Genomic DNA, 14620 nt, shown 5'->3' with positions numbered 1-14620 from the left:
GTTCTACGTTCTAGGGGACTGATGACCTTAGAAGCTAAGTCCCATAGTGCTCAGAGCCATTTGCAGCGTTGCGCAGTTGGAGGTGAGCCGCCAGTAGTGATTGATGTGGGGAGAGAGATGGCGGAGTTTTGAGAGCGGATGATGTGGACGTGTGTCCACCAGAAAGAGTAAATTTGTAAGACTGGATGTCATGAACTGATATATATATATATATATATATATATATATATATATATATATATATATATATATATATGATGACTTTTGAACACTATTAAGGTAAATACATTGTTTGTTTTCTATCAAAATCTTTCATTTGCTAACTATCCCTATCAGTATTTAGTGCCTTCAGTAGTTAGAATCTTTTATTTAGCTGGCAGTATTGGCGTTCGCTGTATTGCAGTAGTACGAGTAAGGAAGATTTTTGTGAGGTAAGTGACTCATGAAAGGTATAGGTTATTGTTAGTCACGGCTGTTCCTTTGTAGGGATTGTTGAAAGTCAGATTGCGTTGCGCTAAAAATTCTGTGTGTCAGTTTAGTGACGATCAGAATAAGTAAAGAAAGAAATGTCTGAGTACGTTCAGTTGTGCTCAGCTGTTCGAAAATCAAATAACGTAAGGGGTTTACCAGCACAGTAATTCATGAATTTTTCTAAGGGGAGGTTTCAAACTTTAAGATTAGGCATTCAGCAGTGTTTCATTTAACATTCTTGTTGCTCGGCATTTAGGCCTTCAGCCGCGTTTGTTTCAGAATCTGTGTCTTTGACATTGTAAATCCTTGTCTGTAAGGTTTCTCCTGAATTATCTTGAATTCTTGAAACGGCCTTCATCCGTGTTCTGTAAATGTTCATGTTAAGGGTGTCTTTAATTATTCTTGAGTAATTGTTTGGGACTTGAGCCGACAAGATACTACAAGTTTTCTTACGATGTTTCTCTGTTGTACAGTGTAAAGGCTTATTTTTGAAGTCTCTCTTTTATTATGCAAAGAAAATTTTTTATTGGGCTTTCAATCGAAGAATTAACTTGAATTTTCCTTAATATGATGGCTTTTGGCCGGAATCTGTAAATGTTTGGCCTTTAAAGAATTTTCTTAGCTAATATGAAATATTATTTCGGGCTGTAGCCGAGAAGATATTGTAATTTCACTTAAGTAAAGCCTTCAGCCGTTGCTCTAAATCCTGGTCTTTTAAAAGCAATCATTTAAACTTTTTCTGGAGCAGTTACTTGGGTCCTCTGTCGATTTATCTTTGTTGTTTTAAAGAGAAAACTGTGCATTGGTTTGAGGAATAAAGTTGCATGTGTTCTTGTATAACTAACAGCAATTGACCTTGGCCCCTTTCCACAACCTGATCCGCTCTGTCCTGCGAAATTGGATTTCAATTCTATTACTGTTTTTTCTGCGTGCTTTGTCTTAACTAATGCATTGCGTGTATGTACTTTTAAGAGGATGAAGGGTAGTTTCTTTTATGAATTTCAATGGTTATCTCAGTCTGTTAATGAAACGAATTGCAAGGTATTTGAAATTCACGTAACGTTTGAATTCCAAGTACACTACTGGCCATTACAATTGCTACACCAATAAGAAATGCATGATAAACGGGTATTCATTGGACACATATATTATACTAGAACTGATATGTGATTACATTTTCACGCAATTTGGGTGCATAGATCCTGAGAAATCAGTACCCAGAACAACAACCTCTGGCCGTAATAACGGCCTTGATACAACTGGGCATTGAGTCAAACAGAGCTTGGAAGGCGAGTACAGGTACAGCTGCCCATGCAGCTTCGACACGATGCAGTTCATCAAAAGTAGTGACTGGCGTATTGTGACGAGCCAGTTGCTCGGCCACCATTGACCAAACGTTTTCAATTGGTGAGAGATCTTGAGAATATGCTGGCCAGGGCAGCAGTCGAACATTTTCTGTATCCAGAAAGGCCCGTACAGGACCTGCAACATGCGGTCGTGCATTATCCTGCTGAAATGTAGGGTTTCGCAAGGACCGAATGAAGGGTAGAGCCACGGATCGTCACACATCTGAAATGTAACGTCAACCGTTCAAAGTGCTGTCAATGTGAACAAGAGGTGACCGAGACGTGTAACCAATGGCACCCCGTACCATCCACGCCTGGTGATATGCCAGTATGGCGATGACGAATACACGCTTCCAATGTGCGTCCTCCGCGATGTCGCCAAACACGGATGCGACCATCATGATGCTGTAAAGAGAACCTGGGTTCATCCGAAAAAATGACGTTTTGCCATTCGTGCACCCAGGTTCGTCGTTGAGTACACGATCGCAGGCGCTCCTGTCTGTGATGCAGCGTCAAGGGTAACCGCAGCCATTGTCTCCGAGCTGATAGTCCATGCTGCTGCAAACGTCGTCAAACTATTCGTGCACATGGTTCTTGTCTTGCAAACGTCCCCATCTGTTGACTCAGGGATCGAGACGTGGCTGCACGATCCGTTACAGCCATGCTGATAAGATGCCTGTCATCTTGACTGCTAGTGATGCGAGGCCGTTGGGATCCAGCACGGCGTTCCTTATTACACTCCTGAACCCACCGATTCCATATTATGCTGGCAGTCATTGGCTCTCGACCAACGTGAGCAGCAATGTCACAATACGATAAACCGCAATCGCGATAGGCTACAATCCGACCTTTATCGAAGTCGGAAACCTGATGGTACACATTTCTCCTTACACGAGGCATCACAACAACATTTCACCAGGCAACGCCGGTCAACTACTGTTTGTGTATGAGAAACCGTTTGGAAACTTTCCTGATGTCCGTACGTTGTAGGTGTCGCCACCGGCTCCAATCTTGCGTGAATGCTCTGAAAAGCTAATCATTTGCATATCACAGCACCTTCTTCCTGTCGGTTAAATTTCGCGTCTGTAGCACGTCATCTCTGTGGTGTAGCAATTTTAATGGCCAGTAGTGTATTGATGCACTGTCCCTTATATTTGTGAAAAATCCCGAATTTTTAAGTAAAAGTCCCTTATTTCTTGAATAAAAAAGTTACAGCCCTACTCGGTACAGTGCTACTGTGGAGCACAGTAGTCTCAAACAGAAACCGATAGCAACAAAAGAAGCTTGTTAGAAGTAGTTTAAGCGGGCCGCCACTGACTGAGGTTCGCCTCTGTCAACTCGGGAAAGGAGTCCCGTTGCAGGCGTTCCCCACCTGACACTGGGCACCGCCCCGACGGCCGTGCTACCCGAGCCGCTGCCTGCCCGCCTACCCCGTTCTGCCTGCAACGGATCCGGCCGGCCCGTCTCAGGGAGCGGCGCGCTGCGCCAAAGGACGGGGCCTCGCCGGCGCCGGCGTACTGTAGTGCACTAGTTGGGACCGAGCCGGGCCGGGCAGGGCCACGAGTCGAGGGCACTCCGCTTTGTACGGCGACAAACACGAGGGGTATTTTTCCCCCTTTGAAGTAGGTCGGCCTCGGCGGGCATAATGGGGTCGGCCGTATCAGCGCTGATCAAAGACGGCTTTGTTCTGCTGATAGCCGCGCGCCGGCCGGCGACCCCAGTCGGCCTGATTTATCTCTAGCAGCAGCTGGCGGGGGTGGGATTGCGGGGCGGCGGGGGAGGGACTGAGAGGGACGGAAAGTAGGGTCAGATGCGGAACACGCGCCGACGCGTAGCTCGCGCTGCAGCCAAAAGAACACCTCAAGGACGTCTCGGGGAATCCCGCCGCGTGTGGACACCTGTTCTACCCCGACAGTTGCGTTCGGAATAATTTATTGCCTGCAAGTGTTCAAGTTTCTTGTTGACAACAAATGACACCCTCTTTGTAGGCTCATCTGATGATAGAATCCGGTCATGAAATAAAAAAAAAAAATAGCTGTCAAAGACTTTTCAGTTCCCCAAATTCTGATCATTCGGTCGCTGTATGCTTCACTATGATTCTATCACACTTCTTCAAAATGGCGCTACAGTCTGCAGCCGAACGAGTGCTCCGGTCGCAGGTTCGAATCCTGCCTCGGGCATGGATGTGTGTGATGTCCTTGGGTCAGTTAGGTTTAATTAGTTCTAAGTTCTAGGCGACTGATGACCTCAGAAGTTAAGTCGCATAGTGCTCAGAGCCGTTTTTTTCAAAATGGCATAGAAATGGTTCAGATGACTCTGAGCACTATGGGACTTATCAGTCCCCTAGAACTTAGAACTAAAACCTAACTAACCTGAGGACACCATACACATCCATGCCGGAGGCAGGATTCGAACCTGTGACCGTAGCAGTCGCGCGGTTCCGGAATGAAGCGTCTAGAACCGCTCGGCCACCGTGGCCGACAAAATGACATATTAACCTAACAGCACCAAATTTTACACAACGCGCATTACGAAGAAGGATACTTTATGACCGCTCAAGAGAAAATGAGAAAGGGGATAACTGGTAACTTTGGTTGACTTATATTAGTAACATACTTTTTCAAAAGGTGCTGATCTTTTACTAGTATCCCGGAAATGAAAATACGTTGTAGCACACTTTTAGCAACATCAACTCATCTTCAGTAACATATACTACCAGGCGCGGTGTGATGTAATAAAATAAAAGTTATTTGTCACTCTTTTTCTTTGCTATCACTGTAATGTAATAGAATGGATATGAGCCGTGACTCATATAAAATAGAAACATACATTAATGCAATGGCTCAGCATGAAAGAGAAATAACTAATGTAGGAATATTATCAACAGCGTAATATGTTGTTTCATTTAGCCCGAAGTGTGTAAGCACTCAGTATACTAGCTCAGTTTTCAGGATAGTTACGTAATCGTCCATAATTAATTGTCCTGTTCTTATTTACCCAACACTACAGATATTATTCCAGGCTCGTGAGAAGACGTGTGCTTACAGCAGCAGAGATTATTTGCCAAGTGTGTTCGGTGTACACTTCTGTAGTACGTAACTTAACAACGTGGTTTCGTCTCGATTCCCCAATGTAAGATATCAAGAGTAGCGTCTACAAATGAAATCATATAATGAAACTGGAATCCTGTGACCAGACCTTTTTTGCCTGGGATGTTATCTCGTTATATAAAGAAAATCTGTACCTAAAATTGTTAAACTATTAGTAGCTGCCTCCGGTGTTGTGGGATCTGAAATAAGCTTAATTGTCCTAACCGACGCCACGAATCGTAGCTGAGCTAAAAGAAAAATGTGAAAGATTTTTCTAAGATGGCCCCTAACAATGAAAATTCTTTGTTGAGCCCCATATCTAGTTAAGAAAATCCAGGTATCAGACTACCAATTCATTGACCACATACACAAATTCTTTTGGCAAAATAACCATTACATTTTTCGGGTTTTAAGTACAACTTACATTATCAGCTGGTATATCAAGATGAGCTATACACAAGAACGTCCTCTTAGGTCCGAATCCAAGGAGATAAGATAAGTGAAAGACAAAGGAAGGGTAGTTCATGCATATAAGCGCAAGAGTCCATGGAATGACATATCCATTGTAGTTCAATCTCTTCTTCTTTGGCATACTTGTCGATTATTTATAAAGTTTATCGTAATATTTCGTTTTCATTTTTTAAACCCAAGTCCACCCAGGAGAAACAGTACAGCGGGTCTGGGGTTTACTTCATACCCACCCCTAATTTTTAAACAATTGAAAAAAGTGCAAATTTCGTTAAGTATTGTTGGCTTTGTCTCACAACATACTGTTTAATGAGATGTTGAAGTGTCAATAACGCCCTGAATCTGGAAATATTGACTATGACGTTCAGTGGGGGAAATGACATCTAATACTGAAACTTAAATTTTTGGCTTACGCTTACCTGGGAAATTTGAAACATTTATGATATCAGGTGGAAGGATTTATTAGAATCAATAACTTTTTTTCGAAATCTTAAGATATAAAGTAACTAACTAGATTACAATAATTTAAAAAGGTAGACAGAAGGTATCACCACTCCCCCCTCCCGTGTTATGGAATCATTCCTATCTAGGGGTAAGGCAGACTCTGTCTTCAGGAAAATTAAACAGAACTTTCATGGAAGAGATAGGACCAGCGAAGTAGCGGCCCAGCGAAGTAGTCCTTGATTTCAAAATTAAATATCTCGAAAAGTAAGGGATCGACGAGTGTAACAAGCGGTATGTTTAATGTAAAAGCTGGAAGAATTTTTTACATATTACGTACGGAAACACAGCTATGGGACGTCGTTGCAGTCGCTCATATTGTAACAGGGGAACACCCTGCCATTTTCAAGCCATACTCAACCAAATAAGCAAAGTGCAAAGGAATTTAAAACAACGGTTTGCAGAGGAATTTCGGAAAGATACTGCACACACACACACACACACACACACACACACACACACACACACACACACACACACACACACACGTCATGACACATACGAAGATGATTGACGTCAAAAATTATCGATTGTGAAATTAATAATCAACGGGTGAGGTTAGCATTAATTCTGTTCCTCCGTTTTTTGACAAGAGTGAGCCCGAAATTCCATATAGAATTTAAAAAAGAACCACCACCTCTATTTATAAATTCACTTGCCAATTTAATTTCAATTGCTTCCTTGATAACACTATCCCAATAGCTGGAAGTTCATACCAGAATCTCGGTGTTCTTATATTCCAAACGATTGCCAAGGCTCTGCAAATGCCGGATGTGCCCGGCTGTTGTGAGCTTGTGTGATGCTTATGCTGAGCAAACAGGTCCTTCACAGTCCTGATAGTATGATCAATATATGACTTCCACGACTGCAAGAAATACGGTAGACACTTGCCTTATGAAAGCCAAGATCATCCTCCAGGGACCCTAAAAGGACTTCGATCTTAGATGTTGGTCGAAAAACACATATCATGTAATATTTCCGCAAATTAGCACTAGTCCTGTACGAAACGCCATTGCGTAAGGCAAAAACGACACAGACTTCGCCGGCAGCTGTGGCCGAGCGGTTCTAGGCGCTTCAGTATGGAACCGTGCTGCTGCTACGGTCGCAGGTTCGAATCCTGCCTCAGGCATGGATGTGTGTGATGTCCTTAGGTTAGTTAGGTTTAAGTAGTTCTAAGTTCTAGGGGACTGATGACCTCAGATGTTAAGTCCCATAGTGCTTAGAGCCATTTGAACCACTTTGAACACAGTCTTCCGTGACACCTCGTTATTATCATCAACTGGTGCTCAGTTAGCCGAGAGCCCAACGCACGTCTAACCTGCCTTTTGCTATAACCAGTCTGACCTAAGGTGACGTCCGGATGGACTAACTTAGCTGAAAACTCTCAGCGTCAGAGATGACAGGGGCCGTGCGAGGCAAAGTACGAAGCACCCCTTCACGCCGAGCCGGATGGTGACTACTACCAGTCTGTATCTACAGGTCAGTGTGAGAAGGCTTCCTATAAACGGCATGGTCTAATATGACATCACCCTTCCTTCTGACAACACATCAGGGAAGAGAAGCCAGCCATTCTTTTCCACCTTCATCGTGAGACAAATATTAGGATGGTTTGAATTAAGGTGCTGTGAAACGTCGTTCAAATTCTCACGGCCACGAGACCTAACAGCAGATGTATCGTCTACATAAAAAAGAAACCAAGTAGGTTTCACAGCCGCGGACTCCAACGCACGTACCTAGAAATACTCCATAAATAAATTTTCAATAATAGGTGACAACGGGATTCCCATGGCAACTCCAGGTGTCTGCTCGTAGTACTGGTCATTGAATTAAAAGTAAGTGGAAGTCAACACATGTTGAAATAGGTTCGTTAATTCACACCAAACCTAATCTGATTCAACCGTAACGAATCAGACACAGGAACGCAAGTGAAGACAGAGACCACATCAAAACGTATTAGGACATGACAGTCACCGAACCCATTCTCTCTAATCGGCGTAAGCAACCCGCCGAGTTCGCTCTGTGACACTCAAAACCGACATACTATAGGCTCAACAAAGCTACACGATATGTCGTAGCACCAGTGTTACAATCGGAGGCCGTTTTGTTGTGGACCTTAAGAATGCCATATACCCTATGGGGAATAGTGGAATAATCTTGATATTCTAGTGCGTCAAGGAATTTTTCAGGAGGCTGTTAGCCTTTCTCTCAAAATTTTTTGTGGGCTACGATACGCTGATTCTGACAGTAACCACTTGATTTTTTAAATATAATCGTGTTTGTCCAAAACAACGGCATTAAAGCAAAATAAAAAGATCCGGATCAACTCTAAAGGAACGTAAACTCAGGTCTGAAACCATAAGGGTTTCGTTCAGAAGTTTAGAAATAGTTTGAAAAGTTGCTAAATAGTCCGTCGAAGTTCAGATCGATCAGTTTCACCGTTGAACTATGAAAGAAGGTTAGCCTTCTCAAGAAAGAGGTTGAAAACATGTATTCCGTTGAGCGACGTGGTGCTGGAAAACCATAGGCAAGAACGCATTCCTACGGCGAGAAGTTTCCAAACCGAGTTTAATGACCAAACGGAACTCTATACGAAAATCATTCGCTAGCTCTTAGCCAAATTCCAAAGGACAGGAAGCGTAACATTGGTGTTACACACGAAACTTTGGTATTTCCATTTAAAATCCGAAGTCAGCAGGCAACATCTGAAGAGCTGTGGGACAGAGGGATGACTTTGCATACGAGATTCTCGCAGTAAAGGATTCGATGTTGACTGTATGTGCTTCATAGATTAAGCACACCTCCACCTGAATGGAGTTGTGAATAAAGAAAACTGATGATTTTGGGCTTCCGGGAATCCTCACTTGTGCGAAGCGAAACCACTGCATTCTTCCAGAGCTACTCTTTGGGTTGCGGTATGCAGCAGAGCCATATTGGCCCTCTTTTCATGCGAAAAACGATAACTAGTCAAAGTTACGTTGCTAATTTGTCCCCACACAGCTGGCGTTGGAGGGTCAACTAGTCAGAGAGTGGTTCACGTAATATATTTCTAGATAAATACTTGGGAATAACATCATTGCAGTGGATTATCGCCAATTTACTGGTTCAGGGATGGATTGGCCTCCATATTCACCTGATCTAACTCCTTGTGACTACTTCTTGTGGGACATAACGAAAGACATTCTCAGCCGGCCGGGGTGGCCGAACGGTTCTAGGCGCTAGAGTCTGGAACCGCGCTACCGCTGCGGTCGCAGGTTGGAATCCTGCCTCGGGCATGGATGTGTGTGATGTCCTTAGGTTAGTTAGGCTTAAGTAGTTCTAAGTTCTGGGGGACTGATGACCTCAGCAGTTAAGTCCCATAATGCTCAGAGCCACTTGAACCATTTTTTGAAAAACATTCTCAACTGGAACCTTCTCACCATGCTGGAGGAACTTGACTAGGCGATCTACGAGGAGACTGAATCGATGTCCGCTGAGACACTATAGGATGTGATGACAGATTTCATTGTTCGCCTGCAAGTCGTGGCAGTTTGGGAATGATTGTGAAGCGACTGTCAAGACTGTTTGCAGACGATGAATTCAGTGACGTCCTTTGATACTGAACGAGCTGCACAGCGTGCAGTGCCACCTGTTACCAGCTTTTCATACTATTTCGAAACTTCTGTATAACTTCTGCATAAAATTCTTACAGGCATCAGGCAATGTATTGCTTGGTTGTGGGCGTCCGTGCCTTTTACGTTTTGCATTGATCTCCCGGTTGTGTGCCGGTCGAATGGAGCGCAAGTTACCTTGTCGGTGAGTCCGTTGAATGTCTGTTGGTTGGGTTGTCGTCGGATCTAGAATGGCTGGGCTGACTGCCTGTCTCACCTAAGTGATCGTTACTATTTCATGTGCTGGCCGACCCCCGAAACTTCTGAGCGCCGTTACCTGCACTGCCTTTTCTTATTTTATGTTGTGTGTAATTGTATGGCTCATAGCCGATGGTTTTGAATTAAAGTTGAATTGTTAGGCTGACTTATCGGTCTGAGTTTTAGAGGTATTTTATTCTGAAGTCTCGACTCCTTCGCTGGACAACCTGTGTATGAATATTAAGAGCTCACGTGGCAAGACCCTATTAAGCGAAGAAGGGGAGGCTGAAAGGTGAGAGAAATATATGGAGTGTCTATATTAAAGAAAAGAACTTGAAGACGGTATTACTGAAAGAAATGGAAATGTAGATAAAGATGAGATTTGATATAAGGTGCACCGAAAAGAATTTGACACGGGCCTGAAAGACGTAAGTAGAAAAAAGTCTCGAGAGCTAGATGACATTCCAACAGAGTTACTGCGATCCATGGGAAAGCCATCCATGACAAAACTTTTGCCAGTAATACGCAAGACGAAAGGAAGTACGGATGAAGTACCCATGGATTTCAATAAGAAGTTAAAACTCTTTATTCCAAAGACGGCAGGAGCAGATAGGTATGAATATTACCCAAACCGTCTGTTTAAAAAGTCATGATTGTAAAACAGTGACCAGAATTATTAACAGAAGAGTGGAGATGCTCCTAAGAGTAGACCTCGGGAAGATTAAATTAGCTTCCGGAGAACTGTAGAAATATCTGAGGCAATATTGACCATAAGAAGTATCTTAGAAGAAAGGTTGAAGAAGGGCAAACCTACGTTTGCACCATTTGTAGATAAAGAGGACGCTTTATCAAATACTAACTGGAATACACTTTTGAAATACTGCAGGTTTCAGGATTCAAATATAACGAGCGAAACATTATTTACGTCTTGTACAGTTGTAAGAGTTAAGTGACTTGAACGGGGACGGTACTTGACAAGGAAATCAGACAGAGTTGTAGCCTCTCCCCAGTGTTATTCACTCTGTTCATTGCGCAACCCATAAAAGCAACCAAGTAGAAGTTTGGAAATCGAACTTCAATTCATGGAGAACGATGTAAAATTTTGAGATTACTCGACGATACAGTAATTCTGTCAGAGATGATAAAGGACCTGGAAGAGTAGCTGAAAGGAATGGACAGAGATTTTACAAGTCATAAAATGACTATCGGCAAAAGTAAAGGAATGCAGTGGAATCCAATTAGGCGACGGACTGAAATTAAGAAATGAGAGAGAATAAATACTGAGTCGTTATAATTAAAGTGCAGTAACTCACGGACGTCCAGTGTGGGCTGTAATTACAGTTTGGTAGCGAACGTTGGTAGATATACTAATGCGCTAATGTGGAACCTATTTATGCTGGAAAAACTAGTTAAAATTGTGGCCACTAGGTGCAAATCTGGTGCTGTACACCGTATGCACTATGACGTCTACGCTGTGATTTAAAAAGCCATGACGTGAGTGAACGGTATGGCTATCGGGAAGAGAGACCGTGCGTTATCAGTGAAACTGTTTTATGTTAACACCAGCGATTACAGCGCTGTATTAAGAGAGTATTTTCGACTGAAAGATCTGATAAGACGCCCAACCTGTTATATGGCTTAAAGAAGATGATAATGAAATTCGAAAAACCATGTGAGCTTGGCGTGGTACCTGGGAGAGTAAGGCGTGATATCCCAGTGGAAAACATTGATGAGGTTGCTGCTGCTGTAACTAACCATGTAGCATGTTCCCCGGCTAGTTCTAGTGCTCGTGCAATGTCACGAAAATTGTCTAACTCAAGGTCAACAGTACAGAACCTTTTGTAGCATATTTTACACAGGTATCCGTAAAAGATCCAGACAGTGGATTACACCTTACGATCCGGAGCAACGTTCCGAGTTTCCGCTTCGGTTTCTGACACGAATCGAAGTTGTTGATTTGTGGCCGGGCAATACTCTATGGACTGACGAGATACGTTTTACACTGCAGGGTGCAGTTAATACACGGAACTGCCAAATCTTCGTTACTGTTAAACTGCGTGTTGTGAACGAACACACGTTGACTCGTAGTTTGTGACTGTGTGGTATTGCCGGCATGAGTGGCCGAGTGGTTCGAGGCGCTACAGTCTGGAACCGCGCGACCGCTGCGGTCGCAGGTTCGAATCCTGCCTCGGGCATGGATGTGTGTGATGTGCTTAGGTTAGTTAGATCCAATTAGTTCTAAGTTCTAGGAGACTGATGACATCAGCAGTTAAGTCCCATAGTGCTCAGAGCCATTTGAACCATTTTTGTGTGGTATGGATTCACAAGCACCTTTAGTCTCGATCCGTTCTTCTTTGAACAGAATACACCAAGAGGCCTGAAAAGTCTACCCTGACGTCTGCACGTTATTGAGAACGCATTGTGCAGCAACCGTGTGGAAACTATTGCTTTCATGCAAAATGGGGCAACACCTCATATCGTTCGCCCAGTGAACGGTCTGCAACTTACGGCTCAAACGCCTCTGAGCACTACGGGACTTAACATCTGAGGTCATCAGTCCCCTAGAACTTAGAACTACTTAAACTTAACTAACCTAAGGACATCACACACAGCCATGCCCGAGGCAGGATTCGAACCTGCGACCGTAGCGGTCACGCGGTTTCAGACTGAAGTGCCTAGAACCGCTCGGCCACAGCGGCCGGCCTGCAACTTACTGTGAACGTGTTATCTCGATAGGTTTTCCAGGTGCATGAGCTGCAAGATCACCTGATCTGAATCCATGTGACTTTTGGCCCTGGCCATGTCTAAAACAACACGTTTACCAGGGACGCGTTCGGTCCCTACGTCATCTGAAGGCCAGTATACAGGAACAAGTTGTTCAAATTCCACACCAACTGCTGCCAGTAATGCATTATGAACGATTTATTATCTGTTTGCAACACACATCTGGTGAACAAGTTTTAACGTATAGTGACGCTCCATGTGCTTTTCGTGATATGTTTGCACAATTTTGGTGACAACATAAGCAAAGCGCCAAAGAATCTGGTATAGGCATGCGTATTAAAATACAGAGATATGCTAACAGGCAGAATACGGCGCTGCGGTTGGCAACGCCTATATAAATCAACACGTGTCTGGCACAGTTGTTAGATCGGTTACTGCTGCTACAGTGGAAGGTTATCAAGATTTAAGTGAGTTTGAATGTGGTGTTATAGTCGCCGGGCGATGGGACGCAGCCCATCTGAGGTAGCGAGTTCCCGTACGAACGTTTCATGATTGTACCTTGAATATCAGGAATCCGGTAAAATATCAAATCTCCGACATCGCTGAGGCCGGAAAAAAGATCCTGCAAGAACGGGATCAACGACGAGTGAAGAGAATCGTTCAACGTGACAGAAGTGCAACCCCTCCACAAATTGCTGCAGATTGCAATGCTGGGCCGTCAACAAGTGTCGGCGTGCGAGCCATTCAACGAAACATCATCGGTATGGGTTTTCGGAACCGAAGGCTCACCCGTGTATCCTTGATGACTGCGCGACACAAAACTTTAAGCCTCGCCTAGGCTCGTCAAAACCGACACTGGACTGTTGATAACTGGAAACATGTTGCCTGGTCGGCCGCATCTCCTTTCATATTGTATCGAGAGGATCGACGTGTACGGGTATGGAGACAATCTCATGAGTCCATGGACCCTGTAAGTCAGCAGTGATAGATGGATGGATGGATGGAGAGGGTTATATGGGCGCACGACGGCAAGGTTTTCAGCGCCCGCTCAGTGACAGATTGAGATGGGTGTCAAGAAAAGACTCAGAACAGTAAGATAAAACAGAACATAAAACACAATTAACAAGCTTGGAAAAATATGGACCTACCCACACCGAAGCGAGGACGTAGCATGCCGCCAGCAGTAAAACATGGACAACACAGGAAGGAAGTGGTAAAGGGAGCTAAAACAATATAGCAGATGGAACTGGCTTGCTGACCGCAAGGGGAAAGGGAGGAGTCAGCCACTGTGCAGTACACTAAAACCTCCAGCCTAAAAGTTTAAGCCAGAGTCCAGACACATCACGAAACTTTAAAACCCTAGACACGCACGTCTGATCATTAGCTAAAACACAGGGCAGTTCCCCATCAATTTGTGCTTCTGCCCTTGCATTACTGTATAAAATGCAGTCTGTTAAAAGGTGGCAGACAGAGATGTGCACACCACAAGCGGATCCTCCCACCGTTATAGAAACCTATGTGTGGGAGGACAGTGCCCAATCCGAAGACGCGTGAGGGTCACTTCTTCCCGCCTGAGCAACCGGCGTGAGGAACATCAGGGCCGAGTTGTTGACTTCACCAAACGCAGTTTTTTGGCCGTCACCGCCAGCCATTCTTCCTCCCACAACTCCATGCACTTCTTGTGGAGTGCAGAAATGACAGACTGCAAGGGAATAGGACACTGGACCACATTCTGCTCTCTGCAGGCTTCCTTGGCAGCCCGATCGGCCTATTCATTCCTATATGACCAGGCACCCAGCTGAAGGACACCTCCTTACTCCGCCGTTGGAGCAAGTACACTTGGTCATATATCAGCTGGATCATCTCCTCAGTTGGGTACAGATTCTGAAATGATTGTAAGGCATTAAGAGCAGTGATAGTGGACCCCTGATACATCTAGATACGACTCTGACATGTGACACATGCATCCTGTCTGCTCACCTGCATCCATGCATGTTCATCGTACATTCGAACGTACTTGGGCAATTTCTGCAGGAAATTGCGAAACCAGACATGTCCATAACTGCTACAGAGTAACTCCAGGAACACTCCTCCTCTGAGTTTAAACATTTCCCCTGGTCATCAAACTCCCCAGACATGAACATTATTGAGTACATCTTGGATGCCTTGCAACGTG

Source organism: Schistocerca serialis, chromosome 1, assembly GCF_023864345.2.
Source record: "Schistocerca serialis cubense isolate TAMUIC-IGC-003099 chromosome 1, iqSchSeri2.2, whole genome shotgun sequence".
Taxonomy (NCBI): domain Eukaryota; kingdom Metazoa; phylum Arthropoda; class Insecta; order Orthoptera; family Acrididae; genus Schistocerca; species Schistocerca serialis.
Note: the sequence above shows the minus strand (reverse complement) of the source record.